The 6986-nt window shown below is 34.3% G+C and overlaps 1 long non-coding RNA gene across 2 annotated transcripts; it reads left to right on the forward strand.

Annotated features, from left to right (window-relative positions):
* The first annotated feature begins 649 nt into the window (after positions 1–649).
* LOC149526595 (uncharacterized) lies at positions 650–3448 on the forward strand. Of its 2 annotated transcripts, none has more exons than XR_016351866.1 (3): positions 650–1018; positions 1091–1459; positions 3093–3448. It is a non-coding gene; the product is annotated as an uncharacterized LOC149526595 (long non-coding RNA). The 2 variants fall into 2 exon arrangements; XR_016351865.1 differs by having other exon boundaries at positions 650–854; positions 930–1018; positions 1091–3448.
* The last annotated feature ends 3538 nt before the right edge of the window (positions 3449–6986 follow it).

Genomic DNA, 6986 nt, shown 5'->3' on the forward strand with positions numbered 1-6986 from the left:
TTTAAAACATGTTGGAAGGACCAAATTGTAAGGATGAAAATTTAGAGGGTTAAATGGTAAATAAGAAAAACTTTGAGGACATATATGTAATTTTAATTAAATGGACAAACCAAGAAAGGTTAGATTATGAGAAATATGATATATACATGTAAAAGTTACTATTACATGCAAATTATTGCATGCAAAAAAGAGGAAGTTAGTGAGAAACATGTGGGACCCCACCATGTGATAGTTGACTAAGAGAAAAAGGAATAATTTAAATGGGAGAAAACCATGGTTTGCAAGGATAGCCCATAGTAAAACACCATAAGGATGGTAATGTGATTTGAAAAGGAGGTAAGGTGGCATTGAAAGGAAATGAAAATGAAATGTAAAAAAATACATGTGAAATGTAATGCAAATGAAATAAGAGGAAACATGGCATGATGAAGCCATTAATGGGAGGTGGTGATAATAACAAAGAGAAGAATTGATTGGCATGACTTATAAAGAGAAAAGAAAAGAAAATAATGGAAAAAGAATGGACAATGATGGTGGTGGGTGAAAAGGTTTCAAAAGCCTTTTTACCTTGTGATTTTAACAACATGAAAGTAAAAGGAAAATGACAAAATGACCAAACTTGGGGCAATCCACCCATGAGAGAATAAAGGGAAGGAAATTTGAGTGTGGAAAACTTAGGAGAATCCACCCACACCAAGGAATGGCAAAATGACTTTTCCTTGAGAAAGCCTGCAGCTTTGGAAAGAAAAAAAGAAAGGATCAGCTTGGAAGCAAAGTGAGAAAGGAAGAAAGAAAGAAAGGAGAAAGAAGATAAAAAAGACAAGGTTTCGCCTAGTGGTTCCAAGTTAAGGAAAGTAAGTAGAACTTTGATTTTAGTTATGAATTTCTTGAGGAAATGAGTTGGTAATTATGTGAAAATGTTGTGGCAGCAAAGGTATTCCAAGAATTAAAAGAAATAGATGCATGCATGTAGGTGGATTTTGTAATGCATGGTGATTTTGAGCTAGATAAGCAATGGGTAAGTATTTTGGTTTTGAAATCAAGTAAACAAGAGAAATAAGATGTGGCTAATTGTTCATTGTTTGTGCAGCAATGATGACCATGGATGTGAGGAAATTGTGAGCTATATATGTGGAACTCAAGCTAAAAAAAAAAGGTGAACATGCAATGTAATTACATTATGTTGTGTTGGATTGGGTTGGTTGAAAGTATATGGATTGTCAGTTAAATGTTTGTGAATAATGTTGATTAAAATTATGAAACTGGTTAAGGATTTATTGATTGATGTGCTGCCCGTAATCAAGTATAATTAATCGTGTTGAGTTTGAATGGTTGCAAGGAAGTTGTGCAAGTGAAGAAAGTTTGTCGTAGTAGTGTGCTGGACGAGGTAACAAGTGACCGATAAGTTGAGTTAGCTAGATACGCAGTTGAATCAATGGCGATGCAGTGTCTCATTATTGTAAGATGAGTAAGGGGTGTCGATTTTCAAATTTCCATACTATACATATATTGCTTTATGGTGGATAAACGTGTCGATTTATTTTAAATGCGATTTGTGGATAGCATGAGCTGGTAGATATCCTAGGAATTTGTGACTGTCAAAGTATTTTAAATTATCTTGATCATATATATATATATGTTATGTACGTAAAGGATTTTAAAACCGGGAAACAAGCTTTTTACTATAATTTCTATCAAAATGTGCCTTATTGATTGTGTGGTATGCATCCATGAATGAATTTCATACTCACCATGCTGATTTGACATCTAAACCTCATGCAAAAGGTTTATAATGTAAAGTCTTACAAAAAGGGGATTTTATCATGTTACTGTGATCAAAATTTTGAAAATGACTTGAAATGATCCTTTAAAAACCAGATTTGGCTTTTATATGGTTTTATCAAACCGAGAGATTCGAGAGTAGGTCGGTTGTCACTTCGGTTAGGTGTTACCCTTGTGCACAAGTGAGCTCTAGCTAGAGAACTTTTGGGTCACCAACGGGCTGTTAGACATGGCTGGGGCCATGGTCTATGATATACGTGGCAAGGCCATGGGTTGATATATGTGGCTAGGCCACAAGTGATATACGTGGTTGTGACCGCTTGATTTCTCTGATGTTGGCCAACATCGTTGAGACTGCTATCGCTGTGGGGATCCAGTGGAGCAAAGCTCCCGAATGTTATTACGTGGAAGTGAGTCCATGAGTTCTTTATTTTTGTTATCTACTAGAGAGTGATATCTCTTTAGGCTTTCATGTACGTAGTTTTACGCATGGTGAGAAAGTTTTTCCGCAACTCCTCTATTTGATTAAAAGCTTTTAGTGCTTTAAATATTGATTATGAATTAATGATGTTGTGTTTAATACCTCGAGGATCAGATGATTTATGAGCTTGTGTAAAAGCTTTAATAATGTTTGATTTCATGGGAGCATGCGTGGTTATGTTAGTCTGATTTTAAGTAAAAGACATTAAATGATTTCGATGATAGAAATCTTTCACTCACACTGGTTTTGAAACAATGATGGTTAAATGATTTCTTGCATAAAAATCTTTCGTTTTATACGTAATGCACAAATATCCCATTTGCTTTTAAATGGATTATATGTTCTTATGTTTTTATATATTCAAATCATTTGCCTTGACTTGTTCCCCATCTAGCCCGACTCATGGAGTTGATGATCACTGAATTTGTGAGACTCACCCCCCCTTAACTTCCTTTTGCAAATAAGTAATCAACTCAACTCCATTGCTCAGCACCTCGAGACTTGCTGCAACATAGGTAATGGCATCTCTTAGATGTCCACTTCGAGTCACTCCACTGCATAGAGTTTGTGTTCTATAAAATAGTTAGACTTATAATGGTTATCAGTCTATCAAAAATGTATTTTGTTAAAAACTCTAAGGTTGTGTATTGGTTGGTAAGTGTGAAGTTGGGACACGAGGATATTGTAACTAGATGGTATACTTTACTTGAAATCATTTACTTGGTTTAAGAAAACAAAAGCATTGTTATTACTAGTCAATTTATATATGCATTAGAATCTTTGGTTAAATTATTCAGAATCTCAACTAAGACTTGTTCGAAATTTGAAGGGTTCACTCGCAAGTCTTGGACATTGGTAACAATCAGGAAAGAGCTTGTTAGAAGTTCAATGAACTTGACCTGGCATGAGAACTGCATTTGGCATTTCAATCAAGTGTTTATGCAATACTTCTCATGTGTCAATTGTGTAAATACTTCCTAGACTTGAGACACCAGGTTGCCTTATGTGTGGAGTGCTATGCTTTGATTTTATCCTTACGAGTGCCTAACCAAGGTTGCCAAAACAGGATGCTTTTGGGTATAACATGAAGCATGTGAAGGAAAATCAGTGGTCAAGATAGGAATCATCGCCCTAAGTAATTCAAGGGACATATCCTAATAGTTATTGGTTGATATTAGCTTATTGAAATCCTTGGCCAAGGCGACTTAAAGATTATGAAAGGAGTTTCATAAGTCTTTATAAAGTTGATGATCAAACTTTAAGAACAAATATGGAGATCAATAAGAATAGACACTGCACCATGCTCTTATTATCTTGGGAATATATGATAAATGAATGAATTGCACTGAAAGGCTAATTACTGAAAGATTGAGTCAAACCATCTTGACTCTTCTAGCATTTGGGTTGCCATGATGGATTTTTAGATCCCAATCTTGGTCTATGAACACTAAGTAGTTAACATGATTGACGATAAATTTAAAGTAGTTTGAATTTATCTAATTTTAAGTTTAACGTAAGAATTATATGTTGAGTTTATTGCCAACATATTAGAGGCCTAATAGGTCACACACCTAAAACAAATGTTGAAAACAAAATGAGAGAGAACGGGACATTAGAAATTCCTTTTGCCTTGCCACTCCTTACTTGAAGAAAAAATAGTTTTTCATTCACTTGATTTTTTTTGTGTATTCAAGATCAAAATTTTGTGTGGATTATTAGTTTATGAAACTCATCTATTCTAGCACATTGACAAGGCATAACACTCCCAATCCTTAAGGAAGAATTTTCTAATTCATTTGTATGGATCACCATTAAAGGCTACACAAGGATTATTGGATAGCTTTGTTTGCAACAATCGGGCTGAGGTGATTGAGTTTTTTAAAGACTGATTTGGTGGTTTAACAAAGGATTCATTAACCTATTATTTAGGTAAACTTAATATGATCGTATATATTTTATTTTTAATTTAATTATGTACTCAATTTGACATGAAAGAGATCCTAATAAGGTGAGGCATAATTTAATTTTTAAATTTATTTTTACGGCGTTTTATTTCTATTTGATGCATGATCAGCCCTTATACAGCATACTCCAATTATTGAAGTATCACGTGAAAGTCATATCATACGTGTATCAAGCCTCTTATGGCTATCTCATGTCATACATGAATCAAAGAAATGAGTGTTCTTCCCCTAGAGGTAATCAAATCAAGCTCAGTTGCTAGCCAATCAAGAATCAAATCATGCACAAGGTTAAAGTCGCTAGCGAAAAAACAAATCACGCTCAGTGTTGAAGCAACTAGCAAAACGTCAAAGTCATGGACTAAAGAAATCTCCTAACGATTGGCACCATTCGAAGTATTCTCATGCAGGTGGCATCACAATCATCATCCGGAGTAATCACCCAACGGATGGCATCATACACTGTAGGCTGGAATCACAGGTGGGATATCAACCACTACCTTGCTTACCGCCATCCTTGATGCACGGACGTAGTCATAGTGCATCAGACTCCACTCATCCACAAATAAGATCAACATATGGAATTTGTCCCTCATTCACAAGTACAAATCTAGAATTAAGGCCATCATGCCTTTAGCATTCACATTTTCCATATCAAACCTTAATTCATATTTATCAACCTTTAATCATCTTAACCTCGATTGGATTCTAGGTGCCTCCAAGCTTTCAAGGCTTTATGCAATCAAATTGTGTCAACATATCAATCACCTAGGGTAATCCACTCCTAGGAGTTCAACATAGCCTGAAAACTTGCTAGTTTAGGCTTACACAACATAGGCCACCCATGTGGTTCACATCACAACATAATCACACACAATTCCAATATATACAATTACACATATATTGTTCTCTAGCCTAGGTTCATTCATCTAGGCCTATGTTCAAAATCTAGTACCAGTGCAGCGCACTTATAATGCGTTATGCATCATGTGCATTTACCTTAAATTCCACTCACAATGACAATGAGAGGTACTCCTAGCCAAGCTTTGATCTTTAGCCACCAATCGTCGTTTAACTTGCCAATAAGTCGATTTAACTCCATTTCCCCCTTCAAAAACATGAGCACATCAAAAGATTAATTATTTTTGGGTATTACAAAATGCTAGCTTTTCACACAATTAACTAAATCTTAGCAATCCAACTATTCAATCTCAAATTCTTCATTAATGAGATAAACTCATACCTTGGAAGTTAGATTGCTTGAGTCTTAGCTCATAAATTCCTTAATTCAAGAGAAAAAAGGAAAAATACCAAATTTGGAGAAAAGTCAAATTTGAAGTTATTAACATATTAAATTGAAAAATATTTAGTAAAAATGTTAAGCCAATCCTCCAAAATGGTTTCCCAAGCTCCAAACAGCTTCAAATGGCTCAGAAAATCAACTTGGAGGGTTAAGATTTCAAACTTTTTAGAGAAAAAGAGAGAAAGAGTAAGGCGAAATGGCCTAAAATTCCTTTTTATTTTGGCCTTTCCTCTTGGATGTATCGATACCTTTGCCCCAATTTTGAATGAATGTATTGATACATTGGGGCAATGGATAGATACATTTAGGGCAAAATGGCCCTAGGTGCTTTCTACTTCAAATATATCGATGCATTTGGACAATGTATCAATATATGTTCATCTTCAGCTAAATCTATCGATACATTCTCAAATGTATTGATAGAATATTCTTCCTTATGCCTTTGTTATTCATCCTACCAAGAATTTATTGATTCATAGGGGTATGTACTGATATTTCCAAAAATTCAAGTTTAACACCCCAAAATTATCCCTTGTTAATATCACACCTCAAATTCTTCATTTAACTTAATCCCATACACATATAAATCCATAAACACAACATCAAACTTAGATCAAAACGTCAAATTATGGGATGCATCACATTTTTCCTCAAATTTGCCTAAGTGTCAATATGTACACTCTTAAGCACTCGGCATACATATCCTATCATCAAAGTCCTCTGGACTCCACATATTTGTTAAATCATTCTTAGTTTGTATAAAAATTGAGGGGTGTTATAGCATAAATATGATACACTATATTTTCATTTTCCTTTTCAAAAAAGGTTTTTGTCTTAGCATCTTTTAGTCTCTAATTATAGCCTAAACCATCCTTATCAAAAAAGGCTTTTTGAGCTTCAGGCATCTTATTCAGCTTTTATGAGCTAAAATTCCATCTAAAGAATGATTCATTTAATTGCTTATTTTTTTTGTCTCAACACATTCCTTTCATTTTCTAGATATTTGACCTTATCTTCAAACTCAGGTTTTAATTTATTAAGACAATCATTTTCAGCCTTGAGCTTAGAGATAGTCATGTTATACTTCAAGGTCATATTTTCATATTTAAATGCTAAGTCATCATATGCATCTTGAAGTTCATCAAATGTGTATGAATCATAATTAAAACCATAAGAGTAAGAGTCATTGTTTGAAAAGCATACCTTGGAGTTTTCAACTCCATTCAACATAGATTTCTTCCTTGCTCTTCCTTTTCATTTTAAGATTCACAACTATCACTTCATGTAGCCTTCATGACTTTTCTTTTTACGTCTTGGGAAAAACTCTTTTTGAGACTTGGATAGTTATATTTGGTTTGATCAGGCTTTTTGCACTCATAACAAATTATATGGTCTTTTCCATGGTCATCCTTTAGTATGTCTCTTCAAATGTTCCTTCTTCATCCATCTTTTCTAAGAG

The sequence above is a fragment of the Theobroma umbraticum genome, unplaced genomic scaffold (assembly GCF_002168275.2).
Source record: "Theobroma umbraticum cultivar Fairchild unplaced genomic scaffold, ASM216827v3 scaffold_12.1, whole genome shotgun sequence".
Lineage (NCBI taxonomy): Eukaryota > Viridiplantae > Streptophyta > Magnoliopsida > Malvales > Malvaceae > Theobroma > Theobroma umbraticum.